Here is a 17,523-nt window from a genome sequence, read left to right on the forward strand (position 1 = left end):
TCAAGAAAGTCTGCAGATACTACGGTTGAGTACAATACAAAAAAGTGCTGGAGGAACTCAGCAGGTTGCGCACAGCATCCAGAGGAAGCAAAGGGTAACCAATGTTTCAGGCCTTGGCCCTTTGTCAGGTATAAGCAAAATCAGGCAGGCACCTGAATCAAAAGATGGGGTGGAGGAGGAAGGATGAGGCAGGGAGAGGGGCACATGCTAACAGTTAAGAATAATAGGTGGATAGAGGCAGGGGAGTAGATGATTGGGAGAGGGCCGAAGGTAACTCTCTGATCGGAGAAGGAAGGGAAGAAGGTGGGGAGCTGAAGGAAAGGAGAAAGAGGGATAAAGAGAGATACAGGGGAAACAGTTAACAGAAAGTGGAGTAGTTAATGTTAATGCCATCTGGTTGGAGACTGCCCAGATGGAATATTAGACATTGTTCCTCCAATTTGGAGGTGCCCACTGTATGGCAGTGCATGAAGCCATGGAAAGATATGTCAGCATGACAATGGAGTGTGAAATTAAAATGGCTGACCACTGGGAAGGCCTTGCTGTTGCAGTAGACAGAGGAAAGGTGCTCAATTAAACTTCCTCCTTCATCTCCTCTGACCTAGTACATGTCAGTCCTGGACTCTAATTAGTTGATCCTCAAAAAAGCTTCCACATGTCAAATGTGGGCTCAGTCAATATCAGCTGATTCAAGTTAATGACCTGTCAGCATAAAAACACAATAAAAGATAGACCACCAGTTACCTCAAGCCTACCTCACCATTCAAAGTGTCCATAACTCCTCTTCTGTGTCTGTTTCCCCCTCAATTCCTCAATAATTATCTGTTGCCACCTTAAACATTCTAATAATCTTACCTTCTCTACCTTTGGGAGCAGAGAATGCAAAACATTCTCTACCCTCTGGGAGAAACGATTCAACACACCAGATTTAAATGACCTGTCCCTTATTTTGTGACCTTCTCATCTTGTTCATGGCTCTCCCATTTTCATCAGAACCCAATATTTTCATCACCTGCTTCATATCTAGGGCAGGACTTTCAAATGGGAGGCCTTGTTCAAGTGTTAGTTCTATGGAGTCAATGATGAGATGAGATTCAAGAAACTGTAGCTGTTGCATTGAGATCTCTGTGAGGTGTATCACTGGAATCTCTCCCATAAGGTTTTCTTGATTTACAATAAGAAAGGTCTGGTCAAATGTAATCCATCATCAGGAAAGAAATTTGAAAAATAATCATTTAAAATGGAGGAGAAAACCAATTGCAGACAGGATAAATCAGTTGAATTGTTAAATGATACAAAAACAATTTCAGTGAAAAAACTAAAAGCTTTTAAAATAATGAACAAATATGCTCATGGTTAAAATAGTGAAAAGACAGAAATTGTACTGAGCTGGATTCAAATTCTTAAGGATTATAATTTCATCAGTTGTCAGTATAAAGAGGTTGATAAAGTCATTGATTACTGATTACATTATTCAAGATCCTTGTTAAGTCAGAATTTGCAGATTACAGGCTCCATCTTGGATAAGCAAATCTAAGATAGAAGTTTAATTCCAAAAATATTTGTTGGGAATCATAGAATGAAATTAAATAGGAAGCTGGTCAGTCCATCAAACCTGTTTTGTTTCTTTGAAAGATCTATTCGGATGGTCCTGCTCTCTCAATATCTGCAAATCTTCGCCCATTCAATTTGTAAATCTATTTTTTTTAAAGGAACTTCCATCAAGTGCTAGGTGTTGTGTTGGGTTCAGACACACTCGTTATAAAAACAACCTTGAGCCTGGAGTTGCATTTGTAGCTTGCTTTATTTTACTATAGACTTAGTGAATATCTACATGCTCAGGCTTTTCCCTGCTAGTCCTGAGCCTCTCTCTTCAAGATGAGGAAGTCCTGCCCCATGGTTTCGTCAGCCTGCTCAATGTCCTACCAATAGTGTCACACCACATCCCCCTTACTTTGCGTTCTAAGCCCCCTTTTTTATGGCTTCATCCACTACAGTTACCTTTACGCATTCCAATACAAATACACATACCACGTTTACAATACACAAGTCTTTCTTGACTCTGGGTGTTTTACAGTCTCGGCAGATTCAGTCTCTGACTCTTTACTCCTCATCCTGACCTCATTCTTATTATGCCAGGCGAACTGTGTGTTTCAGTCGGCAGAGTTTCTGGACCTGCCTTTGCAAGAGTGTCCATTTCCTGTTTCATCATGGATGAAAGAAAAGATTCTTTACTTTAAACTTGTTGTAAACAGCTCATGAGGCATGCCATGAGGCTGCAAACCTCCATTACAGATCTCTCTTACAGCAGTCTCTCCTTCTGTGTCAGCCCCCAGCTGGCAGCCAAGTATAATCAAACAGGAACTATAATCCTTAAGGCATTGCTAGTAGCAATGCAATCATGATCACTATCATTACATCTCCCTTTCTTAAAACAAAAGTAGCTTACTCTTAACTAACATGTTTTCTTTGTATAACTCTGCAATTTTAACTTTAACACCAGGAACTTACATTTTCATTATTATCAACATTGTTAACATTTTTTAAACTTTTTTTGTGTGTTCACATTTACATACACTAAAACTTGAAAAGCGAATAAGATAGCGCTACTTCATTCTATAACAGGAGTCTTTAAATTTGCTCTATGAGTCTCTTAGAAGAATTCACATGTCTTGACAATCTCCTGATTGATTGTCCTTGAACCTGAGTTGTTGCCTCAGATGATGTCTTCTTAGCTGTGTATTCAGATTGTTCAGCAGTATCCATCTTTCCATCAACTGTGGCTGGTCCCATTTGAAGATCTTGACATTTTCTTCCCAGAACAGCACCTTCATCTGTCTGAATTGTATATGATTTTGATTGGACTTCACTAAGGACAGTTCCTTTCTGAGTCCATATGTTCGTTTTGTCTTTTAGCCTTACTTGGTCACCAGTGTAGCATTCAGGTAGGTTTTTTGTTCCTCTGTCACAGTAATACTTTTGCTTTTCTTTCTGTTGTTCTTTGAATTTCCTTACTTTCTCCCCCTATTTTGCTTTTAGGAGGTTCTCCTGAATGGGTTGGTTTGATCTTAGTCTACGTCCCATGTGTTTTTAAATTTGTAATGCTTAAAATGAATAAAAGTAATTTAAAAAGAAAGAAAGAAAGTTTTCTGCCTCTTGTAAAAGACAGATTTTAGTATTTGGTCTGTTCAGAAAACCGGTTTTAGTCTTTATCCAAATTTGACGTACAAGTCTTCTTTTATCCTGGATGTTATCAACAATCCTCCCATTAACTGAGAATTTTGAGGCACTGAATGGTCCATGATGATCACAACATTTCCAGCCATGAAACTGCACTTGATCTTAAACTGTTTCTGCTGCTCCTGCACCTATGGAAGGTATTCTTTCACTCAACCCTTCCAGAACAAATCCGATGCTTCCACCTGTGGCGTGCCTATATGTTTTCCTTCTGAAATTGCCCCAGTGGCAATGAAGGCTTAGTCTTAAGAATATTTATTCTTTTTTCAGACTTGAAATTTCATCTGAAAATTTCTTCCTCTGGCAAAAGCAGGTTATCTCCATCTCAGTATAAATCAATTCTTCATCTGTGAGATCTCCTTTTTCTTGAATCTGTTTCTTTTTATGGTATATCTTTTTGATGGTGTCATCTGATTGAAATTGAGCAAGAACATTGTTTGTTTGTTTGTTCTGTCTGCTACTATTCAGAAACCATCTTTTAAATCTGAGCATCCATGCTGTTTCCTTTATCCATCGATTCCAGGATGTCTCCTTCTTTGGCTTGGCTTCGCGGACGAAGATTTATGGAGGGGGTAAATGTCCACGTCAGCTGCAGGCTCGTTGGTGGCTGACAAGTCCGATGCGGGACAGGCAGACACGGTTGCAGCGGTATCCATTCATTCAGACATTATCTGAACAGCATTTGTAGTCTTACTCCTGATTTCTGGGTCCTCTGGTAAAAATTTCTTTTCATTTATCAGGATTTTGAGGCCACTCCTTTTGATGTTGTAGAAGAAATCGAGGCCCTGACACCTACATTTCATCCTTCAAAAAAGACTTGGCTTTCAAATTTCAGGAAGCCAGATCAGCAGGGATTGTAAACTGTGTTAACATATCTCCACTGTATTGGATGTGAGACTTTATCAATTTCAATTATTCTGTTAGCCACAAAAGTTTAAAACCTTGTGGTTTTATTATTGATATATTTGAGCACGGAGGTGCTATTGGTCCAAAATATGAAGTCTGTTTTCAACACTGTGTCCATTCCGCTCACCTCGTAGCAGCCATCAACTCAATTCATAAGATAATGACTGGTTTCAATGGAACCACACTGGCCTTTCCCGTTGCAATTTCACAATATACCTGATCCTTGATAACATGCAGTAATAGGTAACTAACAGTTCTGTAACCATCTTCACATGCATCTGTCAATCTTGAAGTCTTCCACCATACAAAGATCCTGAATCCAATATGTCCATTCTTGTACAATGGATTTTGGTATCTCATCATCCCAACCAATCCTCTTCCTACACAAAGCTTGGAGAATCTTCTCGGCAGTCAGGACAGCTGGTGCCAATACTGCTTGATAATCATATATCAAACTGACTATTCATGGAGTCCCCCTTCTTGTGAGAGATTGGTCCATCAACATGATTTTGAACATCACACTGAACATGCACCTAACACCCTCTCCACAGGGAGGTTGTCATGGTCTAAGTCTAGATTCTTAATTTCCTTTGCCTGCTCTTCCAGAAACCCTCCTTTGCTGCAGATCACCCTTAACTCATGATAAAGAGCTATTGCTTCTATTACTGTAGCTGCAGAAGTGAGACATTCATCCACATAAAAGTTATTCCTAATGGTGCTTATAGCTTGAGAGCTAAATTGTTCCATATTGTCCTCAACACACTTCCTAAGGGCAAAATTTGCACAACTTGGTGATGAAGTCGCTCCAAATAGATGCCCTGTCATTCTGTATTCCGTCATGTTCAGACTGTAGTCGCCATCAGGTCACCAAAGAAATCGTAACAAGTCACGGTCTTCATCCGGTACTTTCACCTAATGGAACATTGCTTCAATGTCTGCAGTAATGATGACAGGTTCTTTACAGAATCGAGTTAAGATGCTATCAACACGCTGGTCAAATCAGCACCCTGTAAGAGATGAGAATTTAGTGAAACTCCCTGAAAGGTTGCTCCACAATCAAACACTACACAAAGTTTTTTTTCTTCTGTGGACGCAAAACCCCATGGGTTTTTTTTTTGCATTCACTATGTTGCAAGATATTATCTGCTACTTTCTCTGCATAACTTTTGGATATCATATCAGACATGCATTTGGTGTAGTCTGAATGAAAGGAAGAATCTTGAATATTCTGTTTAAATTCAGTGTATGTTGCTCAATAATACTTCTATTGTTAGGCATGTATATTTCCCTTTCCTTTAAAGGTAATCCAATGCAATAATGATCATTAACCAGCTTCACAGATTTTGACACCGATTCCAAGAACTGCCGGTCTTCCTTCAAAGGTTCTTGATGCACTCAGGAAAGTTATTCTTGAACTGTTGTTCCCACAGCTTATCAAGCTATGTTGACATATCTTGTTGACACAGACAGCCAACTGATTTTGAACCTCTTTTCTTCCTAAAGCTCCATTAATCATCCAACCAAGCATAGTTTTGACAGCATAAGGTCCATTACCCACACTCATATCATATCTAGTAATTCCAGAGCTTTTGGTACATCTGAACCAATCAGCAACTCAATCTCAGAGTTGATTTTGCGCAAACATTTTTCAAATGCATCCTCAGTTCAATGTTTTTTTGATGTTGGATGTTTCCTTTACGCACAGGCATAGTCTTCTGAGTGTATACGCCTGGGAGTTCACAAAAATCCAGTCCAGCGATCTCTTGGTGCAAAACAACGTTGGTTTCAATGTGTTTAACTTGACCTAAAGTTCTCAATAGAATTTTTGACCTTCTTCCTTTAAGATTAAGCTTATTCATTAGCCCCTCAGTGCAAACTGATGCAGTACTTCCTTTCTTGGCCTTCACCTGCACAGGTAACTATTAGAAGTTTGCAGTTGTTCTCTCCCAGTAAGAATGTTTGTCAATACCAAGGCTTCAGCACTGTTTTCATCTGCTTCTTTCCTTACTATTTGTTCCTTTCTATATTCTTCTTTTCTTGGAAAATATGTAACATTTTGGGATGCTTTTGACTGTCTATGTCGTAGTTGAGTCGCTTTTTTCAGTTTTTGCTGATGTATCCTTCACATAGACAGCCAAAATATACTCCATTTTCCTTCAAAAAAGTGATTTTATCACTATCTATCTTCTTGTCCAACTGTGCACACTTTTCCAAAGCATGCTTATCGTTACAGAACAAACATTTCTTCACAGCTGGCAAACTTTCTTTGTTGTCAAATACATAGTACTATGTACATATGCACCAAAATTCTTACTTGCTGCAGCCAAACAGGTACTTTGTAAAAAAAAACTACAAAAACAGCTAAAGAATAACTGCAATGATATACTTAATTAAATTAAAAGAGACAATTAATACAATCAAATAGATCATAAATATTCAGTTATCCTGTTGCAAAAAGAAATGGCTTAGCAATATTGCTAACAGTCTTTTTGTGGTGTTGGAGCAGTCCCTGATTAGTGTTCCAAGAGAAGAGGTGCGGGTCTTCAGGCTTCTGTATCTTCTGCCTGAGCAGTGAGACCAGGGTGATGGGGATCCTAAATGATGTTGATGCCTTATTAAGACAGTACCTCACACTGATTTATTCATTGGTTGGAAGGTCAGAACCTGTGATGGATCTGGCAATTTTTTCTATCTTCTGCTGCCTTCTGTGTTCTTGGGCACTATGTGAATTTCCAAACCAGGCTGTGATGCAACCTGTCATAATACTTTCCACAGTACACGTAGAAATTTGATAGAACCATCCCGCACCCCCATCTCCTTGATCTTGCTTTCCCCTATCTTTCTAGTCCTATTCCTCCTTTCCTTCTCTTTCCCCTTCCCCCTCTCTCTATATGCCCATCACCCAAACCTTCCTTCCTCCAGCTCACCATCCCCTTCCCTTCCTTCCACATTCTTCAGCCTCTGCCTCTTCCTCCTATCACCTCCTAGCTTCTTCCTTTTGTTCCCATTTATTCCCTCCTCCAACATGTATTCACCTATCACCATCCAACCCTTTCTCTTACCCACCATCCCACCATTCTTTTTCTTGTGCATCTGCTTATTTCTTTCTGTTCCTGATGGATTTCAGCCCGAAATGTTGACTCTAATGTCTTCCATTGATGCTGCTTGACGTGCTAAGTTCCTGCAGCATTTTGTATGTTGCTCCAGTTTTCCAACATCTGCAGTCTCTCTCATTTACCCGAAGTTAGACAGAATATTTGTAGACATGCTAAATTTCCTTAGAAAGTAGAAGCATGGTTGAGCCTTCTTCATGAATGACTCGATGTGCTGGCTCCTGTATACAGCTTCTGAAATATGGACTCCCATGAACTTGAAGGTTCTCACCTTCTACACCTCCGTCCCATCAACACAGACTGGTGCAAATTCCTATGGCCACTCCTTCCGAAAATCAACAATAAGCTCCTCTGTCTTGGTGACGTTGTAGTTCTGGCATCACCCAACCAGATTTCTAATCTCCATTCTGTATTCTGACTCATCATTTTCAGCTATTCGGCCAACAACAGTGGTTTCACCACTGAAATGGAGCTGAACTTGCTTACGCAGGCAGGAAAATAGAAGGAGTGGAATAGGGAACTAAATAAGCAGCCTTGGGGCTAAAAGCTGCAATATTTTCACTTATTTACAAAAAAAAGCTTGTAAATTATTAAAGACTTTTTTAAAAATAATTTTTAAAAATAATCTTCCTTGATTTGCCTTCTAATTTTCAGACCTAGATTCTGTAATGAAATCTCTGGCATTTTAAATCTGATGCCAGGTGTAACCTGTACAGGGAAAATTCCTCAGTGTAATGCTGACAAATCGGAGCAATCATGCAGCCCATTTGATTCAGACCAAGTCCTGTAACGGATTACTCTGCAGAGAGAAAATCAGTCAGGAGGCCTCCTTGTTGGTCTGACCCAGGCCTGGCCAATTCACAGATCCAGACAATGGACGATCTTTTCTAAGTTTGTGCCCTAGTGTCACTGGAGAGGGAACGTGCAATGACTGCTAGCTCATTAGAAGCCTTCCAGGACTGATTTCAGTGATCAACATGCATTCTGGATGATGATAATATTTTTAGTTTTGCTGAATGATTTAAATAAAATTACTTAATACAAAGACATGGGCTTGGGGGAATATAAGTCATAAACTAGTAAGAAATACTGAGAGATTTTATTCCCCTTCCCCCCTCCCCACCCTTACCTACCCCAGTATGTATCTGTAAATCCTGGACTTGCAGAATATGCACGAGCCCATAACTTCCTTGGTTTGATGATTGAAGAGTCAGCAGGACTTGGCCACTGATACATCACTGCCATCTGGTGGTAATAATTTGATTTACTCATCAAATGTGCATCCTGAAACTTCATATATAAAGGTCAAAGATTCCTTTAATGTCAAGTAATAATGCATTTAAAATATACATGATATATTTTAACTTTTATCTGTCATAGGACAACAAGGAGTCACCGTGAGCATTGCCTGATGCCTTAACAATAGGAGAAAGAGAAGCAAAAGAGAGCCCTTTCAGAGACATCCGTTGATTCACCCCTCGTGCTCATGCTGCCTCTGCAGCCATATAGCTCTAGTTCAAACTATCAGCAACTTGAGCTCAAGATCCAAATCTCTGATACAATCAAGAAGCTTTCAACATCCGGGGCTGTTCAATAGCCCCCTCTTTCCCTCAGTTCCCTCTTGAATCCCAGTTCCATTACCTGATTTCTATGAGCCAGCCTGTGTGAGTCCTTTGACCCCAAGTCGCCAACCACTTGCAGCCTGTGTGGGTTCTTCAGTTGTTAACCTGTTTGTTGATTCGCTGCTGACATCACCTTCCCTGTAGGTTCAACTTATATCCTTTTCCTTTGCAATGCGGGGGTGTTCTCCCTGTTCCTGCTGCTCCCCTGGAGTCTGCAAGCCCTCATGGTACGTTTCCCAGCACAGACACTGCCAGCTCGGACACAAATCCCGTGGTTGTAGAATTTAAAATAAAAACACCATCAGCTCTTTTAACAGGTTGTTTAAAGACTGTATGGAAACATCAGCATTAGGATTGGGTGGGGTAATTCTGCTATTTGAGGCTTAAAGATGCCATTTTTCCAGAAGAGTAGATCCGATGAACCTGGATTTGAACAGAAAAATTAATACATTGGTGGGGGGAGGTAGCTATCTGGAATCTGAAGATACAGCTGAAAATAAATCATTTGTGTCCATACTTTTATTGATAATAAATTGGTTTTAAGGTGCAAATCCCGAGAATTTATCTTTAGCATGCAGTATACTTCCTCATCAATGAACTGGTCAGTCTGGGTTACATCTGTGGAGCTAGAATCCCTACCCCGGTGGTTCTCAACCTTGTTCTTTCCACTCACACATCACTTCAAATATTTCCTATGCCTTAGGTGCTCTGTGATGAGTAAGGAATTGCTTAAGATGGTGTTATGTGGGTGGAAAGAACAAGTTAGAAAACCACTGTTTTAATCGTACGTATTTTCAAAGGAAATCGGCCAATGACAATTTTTCTCAAGTAAAATATTTCAGTAACAATTAGATCGAGAACATCTCTTATAGGGATTACTTAAAGTGGTATGTGAGTGGAAAGAAAAAGGTTGAGAACCATTGCCTGAACAGCCATTTGCTATTCAATTTGACATTGAGTTGGCAGTGAAATAGTTTTAATTTTTGCCCTTAAATATAAATCCTATTACATTATCATGCCTGCATAGATTACATTTACAACAAAATGGAATAAATGTGATCCCACACAAAGTCAGCCATGTTATTAATGTGAGGTGGAACACAGGTCAACAGCCCATAGATCTTCAAAATTGAGTGTTACTGGGCTTAACAGATTTGATGAAAAAAATATATTTCTATTAACCGTGGCTGAGATTTCAAGAACCAGCAGTAATAGTCTCAGAATAAAGCGATTTAGTCCAAAGTTGAGAAGGAATTTCTTCACGCAGAGGGTGGTGAATCTTTGGTATTCTCTGTCCTGGAAAATAAATAATGATGGATTTCTGGATACAATGGAAACAGGGCTACTGCAGGAAAATGGTATTCAGACAGAAGAGAATGTTCAAACATTTACAGGGCTTTTAAATTTAATTTTTAATTTAGACATGCAGCATGGTAACAGGCCATTTCGGCTCACAAGTCCGTGCCACCTAATTTACACCCCATTATCCTACACCTTCAGTATGTTTTGAATGGTAAGAGGAAACCAGAGCCCCCAGAGAAAACCCACACAGATATGGGGAGAACATATAAATTCCTTAAAGGCAGCACAGGACACGAACCCTGGTCCGGATCGCTGGCGCTATAAAGGTATTGTGCTAACCACTGCACCAACCATGCCGCCCTTCAGCTCGATGTATCAGATGGCTGATCAACCTCAGCTTCCTCCAGTGGTCCTTCATATGATAGATGCCAAGCTTCAGACAATTTGATTCATTTTACATGAAATCAAGAAACAGCTAAAGGCTCTGGTCACTGCAAAGGCAATGAGTTCTGACAACATTCTGGCAATTGAATGGAAGGTTTGTGTTCCAGAACATGCCACATCCTTGGCGAGTTGCTCTAGTGCAGCTACAATGTTAGCATCTGCACCTAAGATGGCGGCACCTCTGATCGGCAGCAACCATGAAGAATTGCAAACTCCTGGGGAGCAGAGGACTGGACCAGGGCACCAGAAAACAGGAACACCATCCCCTGTCTGAGAAGGAGAAGCAGAGGAGATGACCCACGGGACGGTGACCATGGCAGTGGACCAGTGAAGGGACTCTGCAGCTGAAAGACCCATGCATGCGGACTGCTGGCGACTCGAGGCAAGGAACCCACAGAGGCTGTGGACTGCTGGAGACTGACTCGAAACTGGCTGAAGGGGTACCAGGTATTGGAACTGGAATGTGAGGGGGCTGATGAAGGCACTGAAGGGTTCCTGACCATGTCAGAGGTTCAGATCTAGAGCTCAGGATGCAAATAGTTTGGACTGGACTCTATGGTTGCAGAGGCCGTGGAAGTGCTTGAGATGAATCTACGGACACTCGGTGATTCTGGGGGGAACTCTCTTTTGCTTCTCTTTCTCTGACTGAAAGAGACGCTTCAGGCAATTTCTACTGATGACGAATCTGTCTGCCTTACAGCAGGCAAAAGCAATTTCACATAATTTGACACAGTTTTATTACAATGGCAATAAATTTAATCTTGAATCTTGAATTAACTGTGTGCCATTAGGGAACACTTGTTCAATCACACCTGGTCCCAGAAGCTCAGTTTGTATTTTGCCAAAATCACTCAGCCTTATTAGAGGCATACAGTAGTCCAAACATTAAAATGGAGAGGTAAAGTGAAAGTAACTGATCAATACAGCATATAATTGAGTATGGCATCAAGGAGACCTGGCTAAACTTGAGTCAATGAGAATCAAGTGAAAAATCCCTGCTCTTTGGAATCGTACACATACATAGCACAAATAAAAATGATTATGGTGGTTGAAAGTCACTCATCTCAACTATAGGACATCTCTGAGAAAGATCCTCAGAATAGTGTCCTATGCCCAGCCATCTTCAACTACTTCATCATTCAATTGTAAGGTCAGAAGTATGGATCATAAGACATACTGAAAAGACATGCATAAGATGAGGATGCATGGTGTTAGGTGCAAAAAATGAGCATGGATAGAGAATTAGTTAACGAATCAGAGGTAGAGAGCAGAATAAATGGGTGATTCACTGATTGGCAATCAATAGTGAGTGGAGTCCCATAGGGGTTGATGCTAGACTATAAATGATTTAGAGGAGGGGACTGATGTGCCATTAATTCTCTATAATCAATTAATGTGGAGAAACCAATAGGCTTTTATTAACTTAAGAGTACAAGCACATCCATACTGTTCAGTTGTCCTGCACTAAGCTCCAGGGGGCAGGGGGCACCCAGCTAATAGATGTGCCTGACCAGACAATTATACATATCAGTGGTTTACCAAATTCATCCCTTGTTTTTAAAAAAGAGTCCAGCGGGGATAAGTGGAACTTACAAGGTTACATTTCAAAGTCACAAGTTCAGTCTTTCAGGTGGTCTGGTCATTTACTGGGACTGTCGTAGCCCTGGTTGTGGCTGCCATGCCCTGGCGGAGTCCTGGACGATCTCGGGAGCCTGTATGTACTCATCAGTGTTCTGCTGGTGGGTAGTCTGATGTAATCTCCTTCAGAACAGAGGCAGGGTACCAGGGGTCAGGTACATCGAGGGGGTGTGTGGGGTGGGGGGGGGAACAGCCGTGATCTCCAGGGCCCCTGAGGGAGCAAAGTCCCTGACAGAGATGGTGTCTTTGTGTCTGTCCGGTATGCCATGTAGGCATATTGGGGGTTGCATGGAGGAGGTGAACCTTTTCAACTGGGGGTCAGACTTATGGCTCTTCACAGGGTTCTGGAGTAAGATGGGCCCTGAGGACATAAGCCACGCCCGTAGTGTGGTCTCAGTTGCAGATTTCCTGGGAAAGGAAAACATACATTCATGCAGTGTGGCATTTGTGGCCATATATAGCAGGGACCTGATGGAGTGGAGTGCCTCCGGGAGGACCTCTTGCCAGTGGGAGACAGGGATGCCCTTAGGACTGCCTTCCAAACTGTAGCATTCTCCTTCTCCCCTTGCCTATTACCCCAGGGATTGTAACTCATGGTCCTGTTCGTGACAATGCCTCTGGCCAATAGGTAGTGGCGCAGCTCATCACTCACAAAAGATGGCCCCCGGTCACTCTGGATATAACTGGAAAGCTAAACAGAGTGAAGAGGCTGCACAGGCCCTTGTTGACTGTGGCTGCAATCATGTTTGAGCAGGGGATAGCAAATGGTAAATGGGAGTATTCATCGATTTTCAGTACTCCGCTCCATTAGAATCACTAGGCAGAAGCCCTGGGCATCTGCTGTGTGCAACCTGGATGCCAAGGAGACCTTTTGGTTCACCAGAAGTACTGTGAGAGAAAAACACCATACTGTCCAGGTGGATGAAGCTCTCCATGCTTCCACTATCAAATAAGCAACTCGTCATGTGGCCATTTACTGGAATATCCATCATCGACCTGGCGAGTTGATGTGGGCTGTCCTGGTCGAGCGTGATGGAGGCCAGTGTCGGGTCACTGCACATCGCTGCTGTGGGTGGTTGCGGTGTCAAAAATGGTGGCCCATAGAGCCCACATGCAGCGCTGCTGGGTCCCAAAGATGGCGGACAAGATGGCACCCCCTCCCCCCCATGGATTACACATGATGCTGCCGGCTCTGGGTGATGACGGTGTCTGGAACGGCAGCCCCCACGACCCAGCACTGCTAGGACGGGATTTGGACTTACACACTTTGGCGTAGTGGTCCTTCTTCCCGCAGCTGGAACAAGTTGAATCCTTTGCTGGGCAGCGTTTCCTCTGATGCTTTCCCAGGCCGCAGAAGTAGCACTTTGGGTGCTCTCTTAGCACCGCGGCTGTGGTCAGGTCGCCACAGGAGCTGGATGAATGTGGCGGGAGGTGATCACGGAGCACTGCTGCTGTAGTCGAGTCGTTAGCTGAGCGAGGGGGTGGTGGCGCCTCCCAAGATGACAGCACCTGGGGTAACCATGAGGTGGCCTTGTTGTTGGATGAGTAGGCCTCCATGTTCTGGAGAGCCACCTCCAGTGTACCTGCCAGTTCAACTGCTCTCTGCAGACTGAACTCTCCTCGCTCCAGGAGTCTCTGTTGGACATAGTTCGACCTGATCCCTGCAACGTAGGCATCCTGGATCAGGTTGTCTGTGTACTCCGCGGCGGACACGGCCTTGCATTCGCAGGCCCTGCTGAGGGTCACAGGGCCCAAAGATATTTAGCATTGGACTCACCGAGTCATTGTTTTCAAGTCACTAGGAGGTGTCTGATGTAGACCACATTGATTTTATGCAGGTACTGTCCTTTCAGAATGTCCATGGTTTCCTGCTTCCCTGATCATGGAGTACACCAGGGTGCCAATCCAGGAGTGCAGCACTTGCAGCTTGTTGGTCTCTGATCGCACGATGGTAGAGGAGGCCTGCAGGAAGGCTTCAAAACAGCGCAGCCAGAGTCAAAGTTGGTGGATGCCTCAGGTGATCAAAGGTCAATTTCCAGCTTTTCCAGCTTCAGGATCTTCTCCATTGTAAAAAAAACTTTGTGAATAAAATTACATCAATTACTCGAAAAACCTTTGTAGAGAAACTGATAGGCTTTTATTCACTTAAGAACTCAAGCACATCTATACTGTTTGGTTGTCCTGCACTGACCCCTGCAGAGCGTTGTGGAACAGTCACCTTTATACAGGAGACTGTGGGAAGGGGCCACAGGTACAACCGACCAATAGGTGTGCATAACCAGACAATTATACATAACAATGGTTTACCACAGGGACCAAGTATAGACCAAGTACAGGACAAAGACCCTCAGTTTGCTGATGACACTAAATTAAGGGAAAAACTAAATCGTGCACAGGGTGCAGAGTCTGCAGAGAGATATAGAGAGGCTAAGTGAGTGGGAAAATGTCTGACAGTGTTAAATGTGCGATCTTGCACTTTGGAAAGAAAAGAAGTAGATCAGGCTATTATTTAAATGATGAATGATTGCAGCATGCTGTTGTGCAGAGGGACTTGAAAGTGCTTGTGCATGAATTGCAAAAAGTTTTTTTGTGGGTACAATTGGTAATGAAGAAGGAAAATGGCCTTCATTGCTAGAGTTTCCTCTGTATCTGTACAGAGTACTTGTGAGGCTGCACCTGAAATACTGCATGCAGTTCTAATCTCCTTACATGATTTGGAGGTGGTGCAGAGGAGGTTCACCAGATTGATTCTGGAGATGAAGGGGTTAGCTTAAAAAAAAGAGGTTGGGTTGGATGGGACTGTATTCACTGAAATTCAGAGAATGAAAGGGGATCTTAAGAAAACATAAAATTATGAAAGAGATATAGAGAGACAGAAGTGTAGTTTTGACTGGAAGGTGAGATTCAAACTGGGGGACATAGACTCTAGATTCATGGTAGATTTAGGCAGGAGATGAGGAGAAACTGCTTCTTCCACAGATTAGTGAATATGTGGATTTCTCTGCCAAGGAAGCAGTAGAGGTTGCCTCGTTAAATATATTGAAAGCACATTTTTTGCAAAGTAGGGGAATTAATGGTTATGAAGGAAATGCAGGTAAGTGGAGCTGAGTCTATAACCAGCTTGATGGACCACATGTCTACACCTCCTCCTATTTTGTATGTTTGCTGATAATTTGCACAATGTTGAGTATGATTCATTTTGCTCATACTTTGGTCATACCTTGATGAAGGGCTCAAGCCCAAAACATTGGTTATGTATTTTTATCTTTGCTATATAAGGTACACAGTTTGACCTGCTGAGTTTCTCCAGCATTGTGCTTTTTCTTCAATCACAGAATTTGCAGACTTTTCTGTTTTACTCTCAGCATGGTTCATGTCTCCTCTGATAATGAAACAGTCTACATAAAATTAAGCAAGACCTGGACAATATCCAGGCCTGGGCTGTTAGGTAGCATGTAGCCTTTGCACCCCACAATTGCCAGGCAATGACAATTTCCAAGAAGAGAAAATTACCCCTGGCATTCAATGGCATTAACATTACTGAATTCCCTACCATCAGTGAACCAGTGTGGACTTGAAGGGCCAAGATGGCCTGTTTCCATGTCATAAACTGTTATATGGTTATAATATATGGAGGGTTACTATTGACTATGAGTTGAATTGGAAAAGCCTTATACACAATGAGACTACAAGTGAGGTTAGAGACTGGAAATCCTGTGGCAAGTAATTCCCCAAGTATTAGGTGCTGCTGCATCTTCCTGACCAATAATAAATGTTGTGGGTCGAGAAATGTTGTGCTCTCAACTCTCTCCACCATGTGTAGTGGAGAGTAGTCACTCACTCCACTCATGCACAGCAGCAGCAGTTGTGCCACCTACAGGAGGCTCTGCAGCAATTCACCAAGACTTCTTAGACAGCACCTTCCAGACCATGACCTTTACCAGTTAAAGGTCAATGACAGCAAAAAGCATGCTAACACCAGCATTTGTAAGTTGTCCTCTAAGCCACACATGATTGTGACTTGGAAGTATATTGCCATTCCTTTACTGCCACTGCGCCAAACTCTTGAAACTCCCTCCCTCAGAGCATGGCAGTGATTCAAAAGGCCAGCTCATCACTACCTCCTCAATGGCATTTGGGGATGAGAAACTAAATACTGGCTTAGCCTGTGAAGCCCACATCCCTTGAAGTCTAACAAAAAACAGCAAAGACCTTGATGAAGGGCAGGCCAAGTTTGAAAGGCAAATCCTGCTAATATTTCTATTATTTTTATAAGTTGAGGCTGGATGGTGAGATGACAGCTCACTGGCATAATGTAACAACACAAAAAATGGAGTGTGGTTTAAATCTCATTACCTCCAACAGTGCTTTGTCAAAATCATCTGAATTCCAAGATCTGTCAGTGACTCAGGTTATTTGAACAGCTATGAGTTAATAATATCGTGACCAGGACTGGTAGTTTTTCTTTTCTGTCAACAATGCAGCATGCTATCCTCTGATTCTAAAATGCTGCTGCAGGATTCATTGTACACTTACTTAATGTTGTAGACTATATTAAAAAAATCTCGTGCTTGCATATTTATATCAGAGTATATTTTCCAGATCACTGGAGTTGCATGTTACAAAAAGAGAAAAAGTGCATAGAAATAATGGAGGCATTTATGAGTGTATTTCTGTACCCAAAAACTAATTAAATCCAACCAATGTGTCTAAACAAATTAAAATGAAGATAACAGTGAAAGGAATTTTACATTGAAGTTAGTTTCTGGCTAATTTCAAAAGATTAAAATTAAGTACCGTAAATATTTATGTATAATGGATTCCGTGTATAATGTGACCCCCCCCCCCATTTTTGAGGGGGAAAAAGGGGAAAATTTTATCCCCATGTTTATGACCCCCCTCCCCTCACCCGCCTGAGTCGCGCTGGCGCCTCTCTCCTCACCTGCCTGGCAGGCGAGTTATAAAGAATGGCTGGATAGTCTGGGGTTTTTCTTTCTGTACTGTAGGAGCCGAGGTGGGATATCAGGAATAGATAAGGTAAGGTCATTGTCTTTTTCCCAAGGTGAAGGGAGTCCAAAACATATGGCATTGATTTAAGGTAAGAGGAGAAATATTTAAAAGGCACCTGAGGGGCATCCTTTTCACACAGCCAGTAGGAAGTATGTGGAATGAGCTGCCAGAGGAAATGGTAAAACTGGGTACAATTGCAATATTTAGAAAAGTGCATGGATAGAAAATATGTCAAGGACAAATTATAGCAA

General features: G+C 42.0%; 1 long non-coding RNA gene across 5 annotated transcripts in view; it reads right to left on the minus strand.

Moving 5' to 3' along the window:
* The window catches only part of LOC138751549 (uncharacterized), a 155,769-nt gene that overhangs the window by 26,296 nt on the left and 111,950 nt on the right, over positions 1-17,523 (minus strand). For 4 of the 5 annotated variants that reach the window (XR_011350041.1, XR_011350039.1, XR_011350043.1 and 1 more), the window contains 2 exons: positions 8,898-9,301; positions 8,390-8,501 (listed from right to left, as the gene is read on the minus strand). The exons of the other annotated variant lie outside the window; for it this stretch is intronic. This is a non-coding gene — a long non-coding RNA (uncharacterized lncRNA). The remainder of the gene's footprint in view (positions 1-8,389; positions 8,502-8,897; positions 9,302-17,523) is intronic. 5 annotated transcript variants of the gene reach the window in all.

Source organism: Narcine bancroftii, chromosome 1 (assembly GCF_036971445.1).
Source record: "Narcine bancroftii isolate sNarBan1 chromosome 1, sNarBan1.hap1, whole genome shotgun sequence".
Lineage (NCBI taxonomy): Eukaryota > Metazoa > Chordata > Chondrichthyes > Torpediniformes > Narcinidae > Narcine > Narcine bancroftii.